Source organism: Salmo trutta, chromosome 6 (genome assembly GCF_901001165.1).
Source record: "Salmo trutta chromosome 6, fSalTru1.1, whole genome shotgun sequence".
Classification (NCBI taxonomy): domain Eukaryota; kingdom Metazoa; phylum Chordata; class Actinopteri; order Salmoniformes; family Salmonidae; genus Salmo; species Salmo trutta.
In genome coordinates, this window is record NC_042962.1 from 17,679,769 (window position 1) to 17,704,819 (window position 25,051).

A 25,051-nucleotide genomic window follows, 5' to 3' on the forward strand; every position below is an offset into this window, starting at 1 on the left:
TCTCAGGAGGTTCCGGACTGCGAGCCTTCTCAGGAGGTTCCGGACTGCGAGCCGTCTCAGGCGGTTCCGGACTGCGGACCGTCACTGCAGGCTCCGTGCCGTGGATCGTCACTGAAGGCTTCGTGCCGTGGATCCTCTCTACAGACTTCAGACCATAGATCATCACTGGAGGCTTCATTCGTGGAGCTGGAATAGGTCTCACCGGACTAGGGAACGTCGCTGGGAGTTCTGGACTAGGGAACGTCGCTGGAGGCTTCCTTCGTGGAGCTGGAATAGGTCTCACCGGACTAGGGAATGTCGCTGGGAGTTCTGGACTAGGGAACGTCGCTGGAGGCTCCAGACTGGAGAGCGTCGCCGGAGGCCAGGTGCGCAGAGCAGGCACAGGGTATACTGGGTTGTGGAGGCACACTGGAGATCTGGAGCTTATGGCTGGCACAACCCGTCCTGGCTGGATAACCTCCGTAGCCCGACAAGCGTGAGGCGTTGTGACCGGTCGCACAGGTTTGTATTGGCGAACTGGGGTTACCGTGCGTAGAGCTGGCGCAGGATAACCAGGGCCGAGAAAACGCACCGGAGACCAGGGACGCTGAGCAAGCATACTCCTTCCTGGCTGAATGCCAACTCTAGCACGGCACCTGTGAGGAGCTTGCACCGAGCGCACCGGGCTGTAGCTGCCCACTGGCGACACAGTGCGTATCTCAGCATAACTTGGTGCTTGCTCGGTCACTCGCCCCCCACCGTAAGCACAGGGAGTTGGCACAGGTCTCCAACCTGACTCTGCCAATCTCCCCGTGTGCCCCCCCCACCCCAAAATGTTTTGGGGGCTGCCTCTTGCACTTGCCTCGCCGTTGGTATCATGCCTCCTCTCGTCGCCGCTCTGCTCTCGCTGCCTCCACCTGTTCCCATGGAAGGCGATCCCATCCAGCCTGGATATCCTCCCATGTCCAGGATCCCTTGCTGTCCAGAACTTCCTCCCAGGTCCATTCTTTTCCACGCTGCTTGGTCCTTTTATGGTGGGTTATTCTGTCACGGCTGTTTGAAGGATCGGACCAAAATGCAGCGTCTTCCAAATGGACAATGACCCCAAGCATACTTCCAAAGTTGTGGCAAAATGGCTTAAGGACAACAAAGTCAAGGTTTTGGAGTGGCCATCACAACGCCCTGACCTCAATCCTGTAGAGAATTTGTTTGCAAAACTGAAAAAGCATGTGTGAGCAAGGAGGCCTACAAAACCTGACTCAGTTACACCAGCTCTGTCAGGAAGAATGGACCAAAATTCATCCAACTTATTGTGGGAAGCTTGTGGTAGGCTACCCGAAACGTTTAACCTAAGTTAAATAATTTAAAGGCAATGCTACCAAATACTAATTAAGTGTATGTAAACTTATGACCCACTGGGAATGTGATGAAAGAACTAAAAGCTGAAATAATCATTCTCTACTATTATTCTGACATTTCACATTCTTAAAATAAAGTTGTGATCCTAACTGACCTAAGAAAGGACATTTTTACTAGGATTACATGTCAGGAATTGTGAAAAACTGAGTTTAAATGTATTTGGCTAAGGTGTATGTAAACTTCCGACTTCAACTGTATGTATGTGTTTGTTTGTGGCTGTGTGTGTCAGCAAGTCATCAGTCTATTTGCTTCTGTATTAATGTGTGTGACTGTGAGCATGCGGCAGGGTTTGTGTGTATGTGGTTGTTTGTGCCATGGGACACCCAGTTTGCTGTCTGTACATCTATGCATGTGTGCGGGTGGGTGTTTGTGGAACTCCATGCAGGGGCACTGAACATGTTGGTTTATGATGTCTTGAACCACTCCTCTAATCTTGCCCATAGTTCCTGCTCCCCGCTCAGCCCTTGTCGCTTAGCACTCCCTAGCCGAGGTGACGGTCTTCCAGGTCACCACCTGCATTCTTATGGGCCTGGATGGGCCCCAAGGAGGGGTGGAGAGGTCAGGGAGGGGAGGGCGACTTCTGCCCTTCCCCTCTTCCTTCCTGCAGAGTAGATCACCAGTCTGCACAGGCAGCGCAGCAACTGATTTATAACCCCACATGCTCCTCTCCCATGTCACATCCTCTGGGGCCCACGTGCAGCGCCTCAACCGCCGCCTGTAATAGCCAAACCTGAATTCCCTCATCCCCTGCTGCCCTGATGCCACTCATCCCCTGCTGCCCCTATGCTCCCCATCCCCTGCTGCCCCGATGCTCCCCATCCCCTGCTGCCCTGATGCCACTCATCCCTGCTGCCCCGATGCTCCCCATCCCCTGCTGCCCCGATGCTCCCCATCCCCTGCTGCCCCGATGCTCCCCATCCCCTGCTGCCCCGATGCTCCCATCCCCTGCTGCCCCGATGCTCCCCATCCCCTGCTGCTCCGATGCTCCCCATCCCCTGCTGCTCCGATGCTCCCCATCCCCTGCTGCCCCGATGCTCCCCATCCCCTGCTGCTCCGATGCTCTCCATCCCCTGCTGCCCCGATGCTCCCCATCCCCTGCTGCTCCGATGCTCCCCATCCCCTGCTGCCCCGATGCTCCCCATCCCCTGCTGCCCCGATGCTCCCCATCCCCTGCTGCCCCGATGCTCCCCATCCCCTGCTGCTCAGATGCTCCCCATCCCCTGCTGCCCCGATGCTCCCCATCCCCTGCTGCCCCGATGCTCCCCATCCCCTGCTGCCCCGATGCTCCCCATCCCCTGCTGCCCCGATGCTCCCCATCCCCTGCTGCCCCGATGCTCCCCATCCCCTGCTGCCCTGATGCTCCCCATCCCCTGCTGCCCCGATGCTCCCCATCCCCTGCTACCCCGATGCTCCCCATGTGTTGCTGCCTCTACCACAAAATAATCAACAGCTTACCAATTTATAAACAAGTTACTCAGGGGTTTCATGAATTATCATCAGCTCTTTGGTGTATAACACCCCATTAACCATTGGAAAGAGAAAGAGTGAGCGAAAGAGAGAGGACTGGGTCTGTATGTTGTATTTATAGAACACAGCTATAAGCAAAATGTGATAAGCACATAGCATATAACAAGTGGGCAAAACTGACGTCTTTTCCAACGTCACATGATGTATTTTGTGATGTAGACCTATTTCCCAGACACCTTTCATTACCTGTTTAAGGTTGAATTTGAGTTTGTTTAGATTTTTACTGGGATAATGCACATTAATCAACGTTTCAGTAAAAGTGACGGTTTTAGCCAGCAGGCAAATTTTCTATCGCAGTACCTGGGCAGGTTATTAGGTCTGTTTTTTAGTATGACATCTAATGCCACATTTTCCTTATGGATACATACTGCACATGTTAACAGGCAGGCATTAGCAGCTGGTCTGTATGGAGTCTATGTCTATGTTCACGACAGGGACCAGGCCATTATGGTTGTGTTGTGGCAGTGGTTCTGCAGTCACACTTGTATGACACCTTGTAAATCAGAGGTAAGCTAAGGTGAGGGAAGGCTAACTGCTGCTCTGGCATTTCAGCATGTCGCAGATGGTGTCATAAAATTGAATTAACAGATATTACGCTCATACGAAAGCTTTAAGTTCCTTGGCGTGCACATCACTGACAACCTGAAATGGGTCCTTCACACACACAGTGTGGTAAAGAAGGTGCAACAGCGCCACTTCAACCTCAGGAGGCGGAAGAAATTCGGCTTGGCCCCGAAGACCTTTACAAAGTTCTACAGATGCACCATTGAGAGCACCCTGTCGGGCTGTATCACCGCCTGGTAAGGTAATTGCATCGTCCGCAACCGCAGGGCTCTCCAGAGGGTGGTGCGGTCAGCCCATTGCATCACCAGGGACACTGCCTGCCCTCCAGGACATCTACAGCACCCGGGGTCACAGGAAGGCCAAGAAGATCATCAAGAATCTCAGCCATCCGAGCCACGGCCTGTTCACCCCACTACCATCAAGAAGGCGGAGACAATACAGGTGCAACAAAGCTGGAGCCGAGAGACAGAGAAACAGCTTCTATCTCCAGGCCATGAAAATGTTAAACAGTCACTACTAGCCTTAGTCACTGTCCTAGTTGGCTACCACCCGGTACTCTACCCGGCACCTTAGAGACTGCTGCCCTATGTACATAGTCACTGAATACTGGTCATTTTCTTAATGTTTACATACTGTTTTACCTCTTCATATGAATATAATGTATTCTAGTCATGGCTCACCCTATATATATACTGATGTACACACCTTTTCTCTTCACGTACTGTCCATACTATCTTTAAACACACAAACACACACACACACACACACACACACACACACACACACACACACACACACACACATACATATATATATATATATATATATATATATATATATATATATATATAGCGCCTCCGGAATGTATTCAGACCCTTTGACTTTTTCCACATTTTGTTACGTTACAGCCTTATTCTAATATTGACTAAATCGTTTTTTCCCTTATCAATCTACACACAACACACCATCATGACAAAGCAAAAGGTTTTTGGGAAATTTTTGCTAATTTCAATTTCAATCAAGTATTCAGACACTTTACTCAGCACTTTGTTGAAGCACCTTTGGCAGCAATTACAGCCTTGAGTCTTCTTGGGTATGACGCTACAAGGTTGGCACACCTGTATTTGGGTAGTTTCTCCCTTTCTTCTCTGCAGATCCTCTCAAGCTCTGTCAGGTTGGATGGGAAGTGTTGCTGCACAGCTATTTTCAGGTCTCTCCAGAGATGTTCGATCGGGTTTAATTCCAGTCTCTGGCTGGGCAACTCAAGGACATTCAGAGACTTGTCCCGATGCCACTCCTGCATTGTCTTGGCTGTGTGCTTAGGGTCATTGTCCTGTTGGAAGGTGAACCTTCGCCATAGTCGGAGGTCCAGAGTGCGCTGGAGCAGGTTTTCATCAAGGATCTCTCTGTACTTTGCTTCGTTCATCGTTGCCTCAATACTGACTAGTGTCCCAGTCCCTGCTGCTGAAAAACATCCCCACAGCATGATGCTGCCACCACCATGCTTCACCGTAGGAATGGTGCCAGGTTTCCTCCAGATGTGACGCTTGGCATTCAGGCCAAAGAGTGCAATCTTGGTTTCATCAGACCAGAGAATCTTGTTTAATGTGCCATTTGGCAAACTCCAAGCAGAATGTCATGTGCCTTTTACTGGCTTCTGTCTGGCCACTCTACCATAAAGGCCTGATTGGTGGAGTGCTGCAGAGATGGGAGAATCTTCCAGAAGGACAACCATCTCCACAGAGGAACTCTAAAGCTCCGTCAGAGTGACCATCAGGTTCTTGGTCAAATCCCTGACCAAGGTCCTTCTCCCCAGATTGCTCAGTTTGGCCGGGCGGCCAGCTCTAGGAAGATTTTTGGTGGTTCCAAACTACTTCCATTTAAGAATGGGGGACGTTCAATACTGCTGAAATGTTTTGGTGCCCTTCCCCAGATCTGTGTCTCGATACAATCCTGTCTTTGAGGTCTACGGACAATTCCTTCAACCTCATGGCTTGGTTTTTGCTCTGACATGCACTTTCAACTGTGGGAGCTTATATAGACAGGTGTGTGCCTCTCCAAATCATGTCCATTCAATTGAATTTACAACAGGTGGACTCCAATCAAGTTGTGGAAACATGTAAAGGATGATCAATGGAAACAGGATGCACCTGAGCTAGATTTTGAGTCTCATAGCAAAGGGTCTGAATACGTACGTAAATAAGGTATTTTGTTTTTATGTTTTATACATTTGCACAAATTTCTAAAAAGTAGTTTTCACTTTATCATTAAGGGTTATGGGTTATTGTGTATAGATTGTGGAATGTGGAAAAAGTCGAGGGGTCTGAATACTTTCCGAAGGAGCTGTATATACAGTACCAGTCAAAGGATTGGACACAAATACTCATTCCAGGGTTTTTCTTTATTTTTACTATTTTCAACCTGGTAGAATAATAGTGAAGACATCAAAACTATGAAATAACACATATGGAATCATGTAGTATTCAAAAAAGTGTTAAACAAATCAAAATATATTTTATATTTGAGAAAATCTTCAAAGTAGCCAACCTTTGTCTTGAAGACAGCTTTGCACAATCTTGGCATTCTCTCAACCAGCTTCATGAGGGGCCTTGGTCAGGGAGGTGACCAAGAACCCGATGGTCACTCTGACAAAGCTCTAGATTTCCTTTGTGGAGATGGGAGAACCTTTCAGAAGGACAACCATCTCTGCAGCACTCCACCAATGTAGAAAATAGTACAAATAAAGAAAAACATTGGAATGAGTAGGTGTGTTCAGACTTTTGACTAGTACTCATATATGTATGTATGTATGTATGTATGTATGTATGTATGTATGTATGTATGTATGTATGTATGTATGTATGTATGTATGTATGTATGTATGTATGTATGTATGTGTATATGTATATATATGTTTAAAGACAGAATGGACAGTGCGTGAATTTAAACTCAGTTTTTCACAATTCCTGACATTTAATCCTAGTAACAATTCCCTGTCTTAGGTCAGATTGGATCACCACTTAATTTTAAGAATGTGAAATGTCAGAATAATATTAGAGAGAATGATTTATTTCAGCTTTTATTTCTTTCATCACATTCCCAGTGGGTCAGAAGTTTACATACACTCAATTAGTATTTGGTAGCATTGGCCACTCCAATACCTTGACTTTGTTGTCCTTAAGCCATTTTGCCACAACTTTGGAAGTATGCTTGGGGTCATTGTCCATTTGGAAGACCCATTTGTGACCAAGCTGTAACTTCCTGACTGATGTCTTGAGAATTTGCTTCAATATATCCAAATAATTTTCCTGCCTCATGATGCCATCTATTTTGTGAAGTGCACCAGTCCCTCCTGCAGCAAAGCACCCCCACAACATGATGCTGCCACCCTCGTGCTTCACGGTTGGGACTGGCCACCCCTCATAGCCTGGTTCCTCTCTAGGTTTCTTCCTAGGTTTTGGCCTTTCTAGGGAGTTTTTCCTAGCCACCGTGCTTCTACACCTGCATTGCTTGCTGTTTGGGGTTTTAGGCTGGGTTTCTGTACAGCACTTTAAGATATCAGCTGATGTAAGAAGGGCTATATAAATACATTTGATTTGATTTGTTCTTCGGCTTGCAAGCCTCCCCCTTTTTCCTCTAAACATAACGATGGTCATCATCGCCAAACAGTTCTATTTTTGTTTGACCAGACCAGAGGACATTTCTTCAGAAAGTACGATCTTTGTCCTCATGTGCAGTTGCAAACCGTAATCTGGCTTGTTTTTGGCAGTTTTGGAGCAGATCGTACTTTTTCTTCCTTGCTGAGCGGCCTTTCAGGTCGATATAGGACTTGTTTTACTGTGGATATAGATACTTTTGTACTTGCTTCCTTCAACATCTTCACAAGGTCCTTTGCTGTCGTTCTGTGATTGATCTGCACTTTTCGCACCAAACTACGTTCATCTCTAGGAGACAGAACCCGTCTCCTTTCTCAGCGGTATGACGGCTACGTGGTCCCATGGTGTTTATACTTGCGTACTATTGTTTGTACAGATGTATTACCTTCAGGCGTTTGGAAATTGCTCCTAAGGATAAACTAGACTTGTGGAGGCCTACAATTATTTTTCTGAGGTCTTGACTGATTTCTTTTGATTTTCCCATGATGTCAAGCAAAGAGGCACTGAGTTTGAAGCTAGGCCTTCAAATACATCCACAGGTACACCTCCAATTGACAAAAATGATGTCAATTAGCTTACCAGAAGCATCTAAAGCCATGACATCATTTTCTGGAATTTTCCAAGCTGTTTAAAGGCACAGTCAACTTAGTGTATGTAAACTTCTGTAATTGGAATTCTGGAATTGTGATACAGTGAATTATAAGTGAAATAATCTGTCTGTAAACAATTATTGGAAAAATTACTTGTGTCATGCACAATGTAGTTGTCCTAACCGACTTGCCAAAACTATAGTTTGTTAACAAGAAATTTGTGGAGTGGTTGAAAAACGAGTTTAAATGAATCCAACCTAAGTGTATGTAAACTTCCGACTTCAACTGTATATATTATATTCCGGTCTCTGACATTGCTTATTGCTCATATTACTGCACTGTTGGAGCTAGAAACACAAGCATTTCGCTGCACCTGCGATAACATCTGCAAATTTGTGCAAGCGACCAATCAACTTTGATTAGTGCTTCATCAAATGAATCTGCAATTTGGTCCTGGAGGCAATATGTTATTACCCTCTCCCTGATAGGATATGATTGACTCCTCACACCAAAGACTCATATGCATATACATAGCTGGTGTTTCAACTGTTGTCCCACTGTATGGCCTTTTTCCTAATTGTTCATGTTTATTTAATCCGATTCATCGGTTGAGGAAAGAGACCGGAACAGCAGACCAGAACGGTCGATAGCAACTGGGTGCATTTTCAGTGTATTGTGTGTGTGTGTGTGACTGTGTGTGTATGTGTGTGTGTGTGTGTGTGTAGGGAGAGTAAGAGAGAGAAATACAGAGAAAGAGGGAACAGAGGAAGAGCGAGGGAAAAGAGGGAGAGAGAAAGAGAGAGAGGTAACAGACAAGAAAGAGAGCGAACAACAGAGAGACACCAAAGGGAGAGAGAAGAGATAAAGAGCGAGAGAGGGCAAGCGAGAGAGAGAGCGAGAGAGAGAGAGAGAGAGAGAGAGAGAGAGAGAGAGAGAGAGAGAGAGAGAGAGAGGGCGCATGAGCAAGCGACTGACAGAGGGAGAGAGAGAAAATCGAGAGAGAAAGAAAAAGAGAGTGAGGGGAAGGAGGAAGGCAACACTACGTGTGGCTACTTTCAAAACTGCAAGGCTTCTCCGGTGAGAGGAACAAAGGAGAGTCAAAGCACGAAGGAGAAAGATCTATACGCAGCTCAAGGATGACCTTCATATGGCGAGAAAATATCATAGACTCTTTAGAAAAGACAGCATACAAATGTAGGATCTTAATTTGATTCCCCTGTTGTTGCAGGGCACTCGTAGTGTATTCAAGGTTTAGAAAGGCTTATAAAGTTTGTGATTTCCATTTGAAAATTTCACTCTTGATTTGCCCTAGCGAAAAATGTATCGACCCCGACAAAAATGTCCATTAATTATAATCCACACAATAATTAACATTTCCTGTGGCTGCAGGATACTTTTACCTGCTGTGAGAAACTTTACATTTCAAATGTAAATCCTGCATCTGTATACAGTAGGTCACAATGGAGCCATTGTGTGAGGGTCCTTGTTTAAACAATGGAGAAATGTTTCACCTTTCAATTGTTTACCAGTCACAAACATTTTCTCAGTAATGTTTTCCCTATGAGCTAAAGGTCTTGTATATGACTCATATGAGCACACTTAATGTAGCAAAATGAAACCTGAGGGAAACAAAATAATACAATTAAATTGCCTATATAGCCAGTATGGCTATCATAAATCATCCTGTCTTTACCTGGACATGCAAAGAGTCACAGACTCTACAGCCTTGACCTGACATTGCATTTGTATTGTCTTTGGGTTGGGGGGGTTGTGGTTTAGAGAGAGGGAGAGCAACCCTGCCAAATTTGACAGCTGTGTGTGTGCGTGTGTGCGTGCGCATGTGTTTGTGTGCGTGTGTGAGTGTGTATTCCCCCAGGTGGCATAGCTCTGTTCTATCTGTCAACCCTGTGGCAGCAAATTAGCTCCCAAGCTGAGGCAGAGGGTTCCTCCAGCACTGCAGGTTTGTGTGCCTCCATTCCAGTAAACATATGCACACAAACAATGCATTCGCTTTTGATGAAGGCGATTCAGCCTCACAAACCCATCAGATGCATATCTCCTACAAGAAGTCTCGCTCCTGCAGGAGGAACATGTATCACGGTGGCCTTTGTTAAAAAAAACCTGGCTTGTTTTATTTATATCCATAGCAGATTTTTATCTGGGTTAATTTGAGTTGGCTTTATTAACACTTATAGGATCGTAAATCAGGGGGAAGAAAACGAAAACCGATAAAAACCACTTAATTAATCTTTAATTATTTGATACGGAAACATTTCATGCCAAAATATGTTAGAAGAACCTGACAGTTGGTTTCTTTCCCTTCCCTGGCTCTGTGTTTAGCAGAAATATACTGTAGTCTGACAAATTTGAGATAAGATCAGAAGTAATTTGCACGGCGTTATCGGGTTGGTCTAAGAGATCCATTATTATGAGGAGTCAGAAGAGATTTGATCAAGCCCGCATCAATCTCCAGTGGCAATTGGGAAAAAGTATTTACATTCTCTTACAGTAATATTAGTGTAATTTGACTTAAAACATCCACTGCAATACAGGCCGCAACACTTATTGTACATTTCATGAAAGTTGTTGAGTATGATGAAGTAATTTATAACTGTATCTGAAAGACCAGTGGTCTCCTGTGTGGATATATAGGTTTCTTTGTTGTCTGTTTTTGTGAGTGTACATGTGTAGGATCTTAATTTGACCTATATTGTCGTAGCTAAATAATCCTGCAGCAACAGGATTTGAACATTTTAATGTTGCTTGATCAGTGGTTAGTCTATTAGCTGGCCAAAAGTAGGCCACGTGAAAAGTGCAATACTCTTAATATAACCCTGTGTTATTGTCGGATTTCAGTGAATTTATGTAAATCACAAATCACATCTGCATTTCGTGAGGCTCAGGAAAATTCTCAGCAACTAAAGGTCAAATTATGATCCTACAGCTGTAGGTATAATCATCTGAGGTAAAATCAACACCACTGGCAAGGGAGAGGGGAAAATGGAGGGGGAGAGGGAGAGAAGCGTCTGTCCAGTCCAGTATGAAGCCTCTAATCTAACCCAGCAGTGTGGTGTGCCCGGGCAGAGGCAGATGTTCAAATACTGTTGCCGAGGCGATGGGAAGGGTAGGCATGCCAGCATGGAGACAAGGGTCATAAAAGCTGGGTGGAAAAAAAAATCCCACAAACTGGCAAATGCACAGAGGACAGAACACAGGAAAATAGTTAGGTAAACCAAAAAAACAGCTTCAATGAAGCAATTGTGAAGTCTGGTCTACTCTTGACTACACCTTCGACTGAACTGCAGGCCTATCAGGATCAGAACCGTAGAGATTCAATATAATGTTCTACTGTAATTCTGTGATCAGAACGTTGCCGATCTCGCTTAAAAATGTAATGTGTTCGAATCCAACCTTCATATTACTTATTAACAATCACATTCTCGAGGGCAACAGCTCAAATGAAGTGGATCCACAATGACACCATTCCACCACTGGCCATTTGAAAACGAGCAGAGCTAACAATAGAGACGGTTAAAGTCGCTTGAGTGAAGTCAAGCAGTTCCAACAGCCCTTCTCTCTCCAACGAGGCAGCAGAAAAGGATGAATATCCTCAATCAACATTGTTTCTTTCACCACTTATTTTCATTAGCGTTCCGCTTGGCCCGGTGTTGCCATTTCCTGAACTCCTAAATGACGGATGATCAGTACAGCTTCTCTCTCTCTGTCTCTCTCTCTCTCTCTCTCTCTCTCTTTGCTGCCATCGAGAAGATGAACTCACAATTGGACTATGGTCGGTTGCTCCGCTCTTCTCTGAAACCAAACAGGGTAATTAATTTTCCGGCCAGAAATAAAGGTGCATGCATAATTGACGCTGCTTTGTTAAAATGAACAAATTGGAGTCATCGGTATCATCTCAATAAATCATGGGCTGGCCGGCCATGCTACGGACCCAGCAGCCGTTTCATCACATCTTCAAGCCCAGGGAGAACAGAGGTTTGTTGGGACAAGGGGAAGAAATGTATCACACTCTGACTTCTGATCCTCTACCCTACAAATCATTAGCCCATCCTTATGAGATTTTACAATACCTTTTGATATTACCAGTCAAAGGTTTGGACACACCCATTCATTCAAGGGTTTTTATTTATTTTTACTATTTTCTAAATTGTAGAATAATAGTGAAGACATCAAAATGATGAAATGACACATATGGAATCATGTAGTAACCAAAAAAGTGTAAAACAAATTAAAAAAACATTTTATATTGAAATTCTTCAAAGTAGCCACCCTTTGCCTTGATGACAGCTTTGCACCCTCTTGGCATGAGGTAGTCACCTGGAATGCATTTCAATTAAAAGGTGTGCCTTTCCTTCTTAATGTGTTTGAGCCAATCAGTTGGGTTGTGACAAGGTAGGGGGGGTATACAGAAGATTATTTCGTAAAAGACCAAGTCCATATTATGGCAAGAACAGCTCAAATAAGCAAAGAGAAATGACAGTCCATCATTCATTTAAGACATGGAGGTCAATCAATCCAGAAAATTTCAAGAACTTTGGCAGTCGCAAAAACCATCAAGAGCTATGATGAAAATGAGGACCACAACAGGAAAGGAAGACCCAGAGTTACCTCTGCGGCAATAATTGCCTTAGAAATTGCAGCCCAAAGAAATGCTTCAAAGATATCAAGTATCAGACACATCTCAACACCCACTGTCTAGAGGAGTCTGCGGGAATCAGGCCCAAAGAAACAACTACTAAAAGACACCAATAAGAAGAAGAGACTTGCTTCGCCCAAGAAACACAAGAAATGAACATGAGACCGGTGGAAATCTGTCATTTGGTCTGATGAGTCCAAATTTGAGATGTTTGGTTCCAACCGCAGGGTCTTTGTGAGACTGAGAGTACAATAACGGATTATCTCCGCATGTGTGGTTCCCACCATGAAGCATGGAGGAGGAGGTGTGATGGTGTGGGGGTGCTTTGCTGGTGACACTGTCAGTGATTTATTTAGAATTCAAGGCACACTTAACCAGCATGGCTACCACAGCATTCTGCAGCGATACGCCATCCCATCTGGTTTGCACTTACTGGGACTTTTGTTTTTCAACAGGACAATGACCCAATACACCTCTAGGCTGTGTATGGGCTATTAGACCAAGAAGGAGAGTCATGGTGCTGCATCAGATGACCTGGCCTCCACAATCACCCGACCTCAACCCAATTGAGATGGTTTGAGATATGTTGGACCGCAGAGTGAAGGAAAAGCAGCCAACAAGTGTTGAGAATATGTGGGAACTCCTTCAAGACTGTTGAAAAAGCATTCCAGGTGAAACTGGTTGAGAGAATTCCAAGGTGTCTTTGTCCTCGTCTTTGTCATGTCCCATGTATATAACTGTTATCTTCTATATTTTTTCTTCGCATATCTTTTTATATCTTTTTTCTAAATCTCAACTTCAAAATACTCTCCTGCAACCGCCTCACCCAATGTGGTGTGGATCTGCTTTTTTGTAAAGTATTTTCTTAACTCCTGAATCGGTACCCCAACAGAAGCTAGCCAGCTGACTAGCTACTAGCTAATAGTCAGCTAACCACCCCTAGCGGTCATCAGCTAACCTTTAGCTCGGAAAACTCTTGCCAGTTTGCACAACGCGATTCAAACCGGAGCATACCGGACCTATTTTCTCTCCGTATCCCCGGACTCCCACTGCAAGCTCTGAACCTTTTCACCTGTATCATCGGAGTTGGCTAGCTGCAATCCGAGTGTCCACTCCTGGCTAACGTCTCTGTCCCGAAGCAAGCACCAACTAGCCTGGAGCTAGCCCATGCTAGGCCCATCTCCCAGCTAGCTGAAGAGTCCCATCAGCTACTCCTGGGCTACTATACCTATTTTGCCAATTGGCCTGGACCCATTTTACTGCCAGTGCGGAGCCCCGCCGGTCCTTCATGACTGGACTACTGACGTAATCTGCCCGAGGGGGTTATTCAACTGGCCCCTCCATGGAGACGTCCCCTGAATGCCCATCTGCTAGCCTGCTAGCTGTCTAGAGCATACCGCCTGTTAGCTGAATACGTCCATCGGACAATTTCTTGGGCCACTATACCTATTCTGCCAATTGGACTGGTCCCCTTTACCACACGGAACAATACTAATCCATCACGACTGGTCTACTGACGTAAACGCACGAGGAGGCTATAAACAGACTTCCCCTGTCGCGACGTCCCTCTGAGGCCCTTCTGCTAGCTTGCTAGCCCCGGCCCGCTAGCTGTCTGAATCGCCATGTTTCCAACCAGCCTTACTACTCACTGGACCCTTATGATCACTCGGCTACGCATGCCTCTCCTTAATGTCAATATGCCTTGCCCATTGCTGTTCAGGTTAGTGATTATTGTCTTATTTCACTGTAGAGCCTCTAGCCCTGCTCAATATGCCTTAGCTAACCCTTCAGTTCCACCTCCCACACATGCGATGACAACACCTGGTTTAAATGATGTTTCTAGAGACAATATCTCTCTCATCATTACTCAATGCCTAAGCCTACCTCCACTGTATTCACATCTTACCATACCTTTGTCTGTACATTACACCATGAATCTACTCTATCGCACCCGGCAACCTGCTCCTTTTACTCTCTGTTCCGGACGTACTAGATGACCAGTTCTTATAGCCTTTAGCCGTAACCTGATCCTACTCCTCCTCTGTTCCTCTGGTGATGTATAGGTTAACCCAGGCCCTGCAGTGCCTAGCTCCACTCTTATTCCCCAGGTGCTCTCATTTGTTAACTTCTGTAACTGTAAAAGCCTTGGTTTCATGCATGTTAACATTAGAAGCCTCCTCCCTAAGTTTGTTTTATTCACTGCTTTAGCACACTCTGCCAACCTGGATGTCCTAGCCGTGTCTGAATCCTGGCTTAGGAAGACCACCAAAACCCCAGAAATTTCCATCCCTAACTTTAACATTTTCCGACAAGATAGAGCTGCAAAAGGGGGCGGTGTTGCAATCTACTGCAGAGATCGAACTCTGCAGGCTATCTTACTATCCAGGTCTGTACCCAAACAATTCGAGCTTCTACTTTTAAAAATCCACATTTACAGAAACAAGTCTCTCACTGTTGCCACTTGCTATAGACCACCCTCTGCCCCCAGCTGTGCTCTGGACACCATATGTGAACTGATTGCCCCCATCTATCTTCAGAGCTTGTGCTGCTAGGTGACATAAACTGGGACATGCTTAACACCCCAGCCATCCTACAATCTAAGCTTGAGGCCCTCAATCTCACACAAATTATCAATGAACCCACCAGGCACAACCCCAAAGCTGTAAACACGGGAACCCTCATAGATATCATCCTAACCAACTTGCCCTCCAAATACACCTCTGCTGTTTTCAACCAAGATCTCAGCGATCACTACCTCATTGGCTGCATCCGTAATGGGTCTGTGGTCAAATGACCACTACTCATCACTGTCAAACGCTCCCTAAAACACTTGCTAATCGACCTGGCCCGGGTATCCTGGAAGGATATTGACCTCATCCCGTCAGTAGAGGATGCCTGGTTGTTCTTCAGAAGTGCCTTCCTCACCATCTTAAATAAGCATGCCCCATTCAAAAAATGTTGAACCGGGAACAGATGGTTCTCTCCAGACCTGACTGCCCTTGACCAGCACAAAAACATCCTGTGGCATTAGCATCGAATAGCCCCGCTGATATGCAACTTTTCAGGGAAGTTAGGAATCAATATACACAGGCAGTTAGGAAAGCTAAGGCTAGCTTTTTCAAGCAGAAATATGCATCCTGTAGCACAAACTCCAAAAAGTTCTGGGACACTGTAAAGTCCATGGAGAATATGAGCACCTCCTCCCAGCTGCCCACTGCACTGAGGCAAGGAAACACTGTCACCACCGATAAATCCACTATAATTGAGAATCTCAATAAGCATTTTTCTACGGCTGGCCATGCTTTCCACCTGGATACCCCGTTCAACTGCCCTGCACCCCCCACAGCAACTCTCCCAAGCCTCCCCCATTTCTCCTTCACCCAAATCCAGATAGCTGATGTTCTGAAAGAGCTGCAAAATTTGGACCCCTACAAATCAGCCGGGCTAGAAAATCTGGAACCTCTCTTTCTACAATTATCTGCCGAAATTGTTGCAACCCCTATTACTAGCCTGTTCAACCTCTCTTTCGAATCGTCTGAGATTCCCAAAGATTGGAAAGCAGTTGCGGTCATCTTCAAAGGGGGAGACACTCTAGACCCAAACTGCTACAGACCTATATCTATCCTACCCAGCCTTTCTAAGATCTTCGAAAGCCAAGGTAACAAACAGATTACCGACCATTTCAAATCCCACCGTACCTTCTCCGCTATGCAATCTGGTTTCAGAGCTGGTCATGGGTGCACCTCAGCCACGCTCAAGGTCCTAAACAATATCATAACCGCCATCGATAAGAGACAATACTGTGCAGCCGTATTCATCAACCTGGCCAAGGCTTTTGACTCAGTCATTCACCACATTCTTATCGGCAGACTCAACAGCCTTGGTTTCTCAAATGATTGCCTCGCCTGGTTCACCAACTACTTCTCAGGTAGAGTTCAGTGTGTCAAATCGGAGGGCCTGTTGTCCGGACCTCTGGCAGTCTCTCTGGGGGTTCCACAGGGTTCAATTCTCGGGCCGACTCTCTTCTCTGTATACATCAATGATGTCGCTCTTGCTGCTGGTGATTCTCTGATCCACCTCTACGCAGACGACACCATTCTGTATACTTCTGGCCCTTCTTTGGACACTGTGTTAACTAACCTCCAAACGAGCTTCAATACCATATAACTTTCCTTCCGTGGCCTCCAACTGCTCTTAAATGCAAGTAAAACTAAATGCATGCTCTTCAACCGATTGCTGCCCGCATCTGCCCGCCCGTCCAACATCACTACTCTGGACAGTTCTGACTTAGAATATGTGGACAACTACAGATACCTAGGTGTCTGGTTAGAGTGTAATCTCTCCTTCCAGACTCACATTAAGCATCTCCAATACAAACTTAAATCTAGAATCGGCTTCCTATTTCGCAACAAAGCATCCTTCACTCATGCTTCCAAACAGACCCTCGTAAAACTGACCATCCTACCGATCCTCGACTTCGGCGATGTCATTTACAAAATAGCCTCCAACACTCTACTCAACAAATTGGATGCAGTCTATCACAGGGCCATCCATTTTGTCACCAAAGCCCCATATACTACCCACCACTGTATGCTCTCGTTGGCTGGCCCTTGCTTCATACTCATCGCCAAACCCACTGGCTCCAGGTCATCTACAAGTCTTTGCTAGGTAAAGCCCTGCCTTATCTCAGCTCACTGGTCACCATAGCAGCACCCACCCGGGGCACCCGCTCCAGCAGGTATATCTCACTGGTCACCCCCAAAGCCAGTTCCTCCTTTGGCCACCTTTCCTTCCAGTTCTCTGCTGCCAATGACTGGAACGAACTGCAAAAATCACTGAAGCTGGAGACACATATCTCCCTCACTAGCTTTAAGCACCAGCTGTCAGAGCAGCTCACAGATCACTGCACCTGTACATAGCCCATCTGTAAATAGCCCATCCAACTACCTCATCCCCATACTGTATTTATTTATTTATCTTTCTCCTTTTCACCCCAGTTTCTCTACTTGCACATTCATCTTCTGCACATCTACCATTCCAGTGTTTAATTGCTATATTGTAATTACTTCGCCACCATGGCCTATTTGTTGCCTTCCCTCCCTTATCTTACCTTATATGCACACTCTGTATATAGACCTTTTCTACTGTATTATTAGCTGTATGTTTGTTTATTCCATGTGTAACTCTGCGTTGTTGTATGTGTCAATCTGCTTTGCTTTATCTTGGCCAGGTCGCAGTTGTAAATGAGAACTTGTTCTCAACTAGCCTACCAGGTTAAATAAAGGTGAAATAAAAAATAAATTAAAAAAGAATGTCAAGAGTGTGAAAAGCTGTCATCAAGGCAAAGGGTGGCTACTTTGAAGAATCTCAAATCTCAAATATATTTTGATTTGTTTAACACTTTTATGTGTTATTTCATCGTTTTGATGTCTTCACTATTATTCAACGATATAGAAATGAGTAAAAATAAAGAAAACCCTTGAATGAGTGGAGGTGTCCAAACTTTTGACTGGTTCTGTATATTTGATGTCCAGTTATGATATGTTATACAGTCATTTCTCTCTCCATACTTTTCTATTTTGGCAGACTGGGCTCTGGGAGTGAGGGTGTTGCAGTAGTTGTGCAGGTAGGTGTGGGGTCGGGCCAGGACGATACTAGTATCGTGATAATCATTAGTATTGTGGCAAGGAAACAAAGCACAAAGCAGATTTAATTTCTTTAGGAAAACAGACATGATGTTGGAAGCAAACATCATTATGTTGTCATTCAGAATCACATTTATTTATTTTCCAAACTATAGCACACAATATTTGACCAAACAGTTTGGTTTGCTTTGTGTTTACATTTTTGCCATGGAAAAAATATTGAAATACTGGTGTCTATCTTCACAGCCCAAGTGTGGGGTGGTGCCTCTTCTTGAATGTGTGTGTGTGTGTGTGTGTGTGTGTGTGTGTGTGGTGATTGTGTATTCAGTGTGTGATAAGAATAACGCATCTGTTTAGTCTGCTGCTCGTCAATAACGTACACAGAAACACCTGGATGAGATGGTCATTCATTTCAGTGTGTTAAATCACTGGTAAAATTACACCGCTGCTTATATCCACATCTGACAGCCAAGGGACCCCTGTTTAGCCCGTCCAGCCTGCTTGACTGGGTAAAGTAGCCATGGTGAAGCCATCAAGCTATGTGACACAATATACTGAGAGGCATATTGAATGCGACGCTAACTGCTTACACAATTCGGGCAAGACCGGAACCCAGCATCTCTCCTACGGACCGTACCCCTCCTAGTCCACGAGGTACTGAAGGCCCCTCGCCCGACGCCTCGAATCCAGTATGGATCGAACGGAGTACGCCGGGGCCCCCTCGATGTCCAGAGGGGGCGGAGGAGCCTCCTGCACCTCAGACTCCTGGAGCGGGCCAGCCACCACCGGCCTGAGGAGAGACACATGGAACGAGGGGTTAAAACGGTAATTGGGGGGAAGCTGTAACCTGGAACTCACCTCGTTCAGTCTCCTTAGGACTTTAAATGGCCCCACAAACCGTGGACCCAGCTTCCGGCAGGGCAGGCGGAGGGGCAGGTTTCGGGTCCAGAGCCAGACCCGGTCCCCCGGTGCGAACACTGGGGCCTCACTGTGGTGACGGTCTGAACATGAACATGAGCGGCGTCCCATGTCTCCTCTGCGCGCCGGAGGAACATGAGCGGCGTCCCATGTCTCCTCCGCGTGCCAGAACAGTCATCCACCGCAGGAGCCTCGGTCTGACTCTGATGCCAAGGAGCCAGAACCGGCTGATACCCCAGTACGCACTGGAAGGGGGAGAGGTTAGTAGAGGAGTGGCAGAGAGAGTTCTGGGCCATCTCTGCCCAGGGCACAAACGCCGCCCACTCCCCGGCCGGTCCTGGCAATAAGACTTCAGAAACCTACCCACATCCTGGTTAACTCTCTCCACCTGCCCATACTCTCGGGGTGAAAACCCGAGGTAAGGCTGACCGAGACCTCCAGAAGTTCCATGAACGCCCTCCAGACCCTCAAAGTGAACTGGGGACCCCGATCAGACACTATAACCTCAGGCACCCCATAGTGCCAGAAACGTGCGTAAACAAGGCTTCCGCAGTCTGTAGGGCCGTAGGGAGACCGGGCAGAGGAAGGAGACGGCAGGACTTAGAGAAACGATCCACAACAACCAGGATCGTGGTGTTTCCTGTGATGGGGGGAGATTGGTCAGGAAATCAATCGACAGGCCGTTGTGGAACGGGTAAGGGGTGTAGCTTACCTCTGGGGAGGTGCCTAGGAGCCTTACACTGAGCAAGAGGAAACATAAACCCTCACGTCCTTGGCCAAAGTGGCCCACCAGTACTTCCCACTCAGACAGCGCACCGTCTGACCGATGCCTGGATGACCAGAGGAAGGTGACGTGTGGGCCCAATAGATCAGAAGATCACGGACAGCTGACAGAACGTACAGATGCCCAGCGGGACACTGGTGGGGAGCAGGCTCTGCACATAACGCCTGCTCAATGTCCGTGTCCAGCCCCCACACTACCGCTGCCACCAGGCAGGAGGCCGGGAGTATGGGGGTGGGATCCATGGGCCGCTCCTCTGTGTCATACAGCTGGGACAGTGCGTCTGCCTTCTCGTTCTGGGAACGTGGTCTGTAAGAAAGTGTGAAAACAAAACGGGTGAAAAACATGGCCCACCTTGCCTGGCGAGGGTTCAGTCTCCTCGCTGCCCGGATGTACTCCAGATTGCGGTGGTCAGTCCAGATGAGAAAAGGGTGTTTAGCCCCCTCAAGCCAATGTCTCCACGCCTTCAGAGCCTTGACGACAGCCAACAGCTCCCGGTCCCCCACGTCATAGTTTCGCTCCACCGAGCTGAGCTTCCTCGAGAAGAAGGCACAGGGGCGGAGCTCCGGTGGCATACCCGAGCGCTGAGAGAGCACGGCTCCTATCCCAGCCTCGGGCTCCTATCCCAGCCTCTACAAAGGCTTGGAAGACTGATGGAGCATTCATCAACCCGTACAGCATGACGAGGAACTCATAATGCCCTGAGGTCGTACTGAACGCCGTTTTCCACTCGTCTCCCTCCCTGATACGCACCAGGTTGTAAGTGCTCCTGAGATCTAGTTTGGTGAAGAAGCGCGCCCCGTGCATTGACTCAATCACCGTGCTGATAAGAGGTAGCGGATAACTGTACCTCACCATGATCTGATTTAGGCCTCGGTAGTCAATACACAGGCGCAGACCTCCCTCCTACTTCTTCACAAAAAAGAAACTCGAGGAGGCGGGTAAAGTGGAGGACCGAATGCACCCCTGACGCAGGGATTCAGAGACATATGTTTCCATAGCCACCGTCTCCGCCTGTGACAGGGGATACACTTGACTCCTGGGAAGTGCAGCGTCTACCAGGAGATTTATCGCACAATCCCCCCGTCGATGGGTTGGTAATTGAGTCGCCTTCTTTTTGGAGAAGGCGAGAGCCAAATCGGCATATTCGGGGGGAATGCGCACGGTGGAGACCTGGTCTGGACTTTCCACCATAGTAGCACCAACGGAAACCCCTAAGCACCTCCCTGAGCACTCTCGCGACCACCCCGTGAGAGCCCTCTGTTGCCATGAAATGGTGGGGTCATGACGAGCTAACCAGGGAAGGCCTAGTACCACGGGAAACGCAGGAGAGTCAATGAGGAAGAGACTGATTCTCTCTTCGTGACCCCCCTGCGTCACCATGCCCAGGGGGATGGTAACTTCCCTAATTAACCTGGACCCTAATGGTCGACTGTCCAGAGCTTGACCTGGGAAAGGCCTAACCACTGGAACAATAGGGATCCCTAACCTATGGGCGAATTCTCTGTCGAAAAAATTCCCAGCCGCGCCTGAATCGACGAGTGCCTTATGCTGGGAATGCGGGGAAAACTCAGGAAAGTAAACATGCACAAACAGGTGTAGAACAGAGGGCTCTGGATGAGAGTGGTGCATGCTCACATGGGGCGACGCCAGAGTGCCCTGCCTGCTGCCTCGACCCCTAGAGGAACCAACCCGGCACCGACCAGCAGTGTGACCTCTGCGGCCACAGATGGTACACGTGAAAGCCCCTCCTCCGGCCTCCCTGAGCGCAGTACCTCCCAGCTCCATAGACACCGGAGCGGTGGTGCTGGGAGAGGGAATCGACATAGCCCTCTCTGGATGTCCGCGGGTGACCAGCAGGTTATCCAACCGAATGGACAGGTCCACCAGCTGGTCGAAGGTGAGGGCGGTATCCCTGCATGCTGCAACGGTAGTGGTCGATAAGGGCCCTGTCGTTCCATCCAGCTCCTGTGGCCAGGGTTCGAAATTCCGGAAGAACTCCTGGGTGCTCCTCGTCCCCTGCCTCAGGTGGAAAAGACGTTCACCCGCCGCTCTACCCTCGGGCGGGCGATCGAAGACTGCCTGGAAGCGGCGGGTGAACTCCGTGAAGTCATCCAATGCCGCATCTCCTTCTCCCCACATGGCGTTAGCCCACTCCAGAGCTCTCCCTGAGAGTCACGAGACGAGGGCGGACACCCTCTCCCATCCCGTGGGAGCCGGTTAAACAGTGCCCAGGTATAGGTACAGCTGTAGCAGGAAACCCTGGCACTGTGCCGCCGTCCCATCATACTCCCCGGGAAGGGCGAGACGTATCCCACTGGGACCGGGACAAGTAGTGGGAAACCCTGTTGTGCTGGTGGAGGCGCTGGAGGGACTCCCTGTCTCTCCCAGCGGTCCATGGTCTGGATGACGCGGTCCATTGCGACGCCGAGATGTTGTAGCATCGCCGCGTGTTCTCTGACGCGCTCCTCGACTCCTATAACCGGTGTACCTGCTCCTGCTGAATCCATGGTGCGGTGTGGAATTCTGTAAGGGGTGCGTAACTAGTGGCAGGGAAGTCAGACGCAGGAGAGCAGAACTAGGTAATAACCGGAGAAGTTTAATTGCAAAAACCAACGGCATAAAGAATAACGAACATGGGTACAAAATACGTTGTGCACCAGTAAACATGTGCACAAGCACTAACAACAAACAATTCCACACAAAGACATGGGGGGAACAGAGGGTTAAATACACAACACTTAATAAGGGAAATGAGAACCAGGTGTGTGGGAAAACAAGACAAAACAAATGGAAAATGAAAAGTGGATTGACGATGGCTTGAAGACCGGTGACGCCGAATGCCGCCCGAACAAGGAGAGGAACCGCCTTCGGTGGAAGTCGTGACAACCAGGTTATATCTTGGAGCTATGCCAAGAGAGTCTTGAAAAAATAATAGCCCACTGGGCAAAATCTGGTTAAATTAACATGGTTTCCACGTATTTCAATCATAAAATTCAATGTTATGACATTGAATCAACGTGGAAAACTGATTGGTGTTGAACAAAGTCACCATTTTAAGGGACTTTCAGTTTTTTTCCCCCCCAACTTTAAAGCTGAATCCAATGACATTGTGATATTTTTTTATTGATTTCACATTGAATTCATGTTATTTGACGACTCAACCAAATGTAAATCAAAACTAGACATTGGACGGACGTCTGTGCCCACCCAGTGGGAGATTTGTCAGCCAGTTTCTTACTCCATTTTCAGCTTTATTTGGTCCTTATTTCTGCAGTGGCGACAAAACACTCAATAACACTCAATAACACTCAATAATACTCCATCATGTGCAAAGTTGATTTTATTTAACCTTTGTCTTAACAGGGAGTCATGCTGACACCAAGGTCTCTTATTAAAGATGAGCCCTGTAATTACAAAAACTATACACATCAATAGAAAAATGGTCCTCAATCAGCCGTCTGATGAATACTTATTGACAAGAATAAGTAACTTCCTTTCTTCCTGCTGTCTGGTTGTCACAAACATCACCTTAAAGAACATTTTTGTTTATGATACTTTTTTATTCTCTAAAATGTATTGGATGAAGTATAAAAGAGAGGCTATTCTGCTGTATAGCTTGGATGTCATCATCAGCATATCCTTTAGATTGAGTCAGTAATCATTCTTCTTTAAGGTGGTTTGTGACGACCAGACAGACTTGCCATGGCAGCAGTAGAAAGAAAAGCCAGTCATCTGTTCTTTTTCAGCTTGTCAATAAGTATTCATCCGTTCTTTTGCCAGAGCCAACGTTTCCTTTGTCATGATGAATGAGAAGACCTGTTATAGATGTTTATTAAAGGCCTCCTATGCACCCTGTTGTCCACATTCATCTGCTAAGGAGAACAAAAGGAGAAAGGGCTGCCAATCAATGATCCGTTGCTATGATAAATGCAATTATTTCGGTGGTATGACATTCTCTGGAGATGCAGTACGCTCCTTGTTCTCCTTTGGAGACAGTATCAGCCTCCGGCCTTTATTGATAAGATACCACAGCTGCAAAGTCCCAAGGGCATGGTTGACAGGGAGACACAACCAATTCTTTAACTGATAGTTAGTTCCCAGAATCAGAGAATTGTGACATTCTTAAATAATTGATGCTGGATATTGTTGTTTAGTTCAATGTAGTTAGTTGTTTTTAGGAATGTTTGGCTATATGTATTACTTAAACGCTTACTTAAGAGATGTTTCTTTGAATATCCTTTCTTTGGTAATGGCAGTTAATGACCGAGGATGAATGTATATATCTTCATATGCAGTTTGCATGTTTTCCACAGCAGAGAAGGACTGAGATACACAGCGTTTTTGTGGTAAACACACATCTGGCTCTCTCCCACCAGGCTGTCCAATCCATCTCTCCTCAGCAGAAGGTGGAAATCAGCTGAGACTGCTGCCAATACATCATCCATTGAGAGAGAAGAGAGGAGAGAGAGAGAGAGAGAGAGAGGAGAGAGAGAGAGAGAGAGAGAGAGAGAGAGAGAGAGAGAGAGAGAGAGAGAGAGAGAGAGAGAGAGAGAGAGAGAGAGAGAGAGAGAGAGAGAGAGAGAGAGAGGAGAGAGAGAGAGAGAGAGAGAGAGAGAGAGAGAGAGAGAGAGAGAGAGAGAGAGAGAGAGAGAGAGAGAGAGAGAGAGAGAGAGAGAGAGAGAGAGAGAGAGAGAGAGAGAGAGAGAGAGAGATCCAGCAACCCACACAAGAGTCATAATTTCACTAATCATCCATGTGTCCTCCATGACAGCTTATCTGGTAGGGGAGAGACCATTAGCTAGGAGAAATTGCCCGTCTGTCCTCAACGACAGTTCACCTCCTAGGTAACACCATCACCATCAGAACAGAGATAAACACACCACGCCACACACCATCCCTCCCATCTAAACCATTCTAACAGGGGAAAATGGCGTCCGATATATTGCTTCTTCCGCAATGTCAATGAGGAACACCACACGATGACAGTCATCTTTCATCCTTCCATGACTTATGTGACAGCAGTCGTCAAGGAGACTTGTCACATTATATACTTTACGTAGGGCGGTGGCAGGAACGTGTGTGTCCTAGCAGCCATATGCTCATATATCAACGCAAACACAAAATGATCATGCTCTGTCTGATTTTGATGTGTGTGTAGTCTTGAGGAAATAATTTGAACTTCTTCCACATTCGATGAGACAGCTTTCTCATCCTTGTGAGAAGCTATGAAGCTTTGCAATTTTAATAAAAATCTGTCCTGAAACTCATATGGGAGCGTGTTTATTTGGCCTGGCTTGTCTTGTGAAATAATGCCT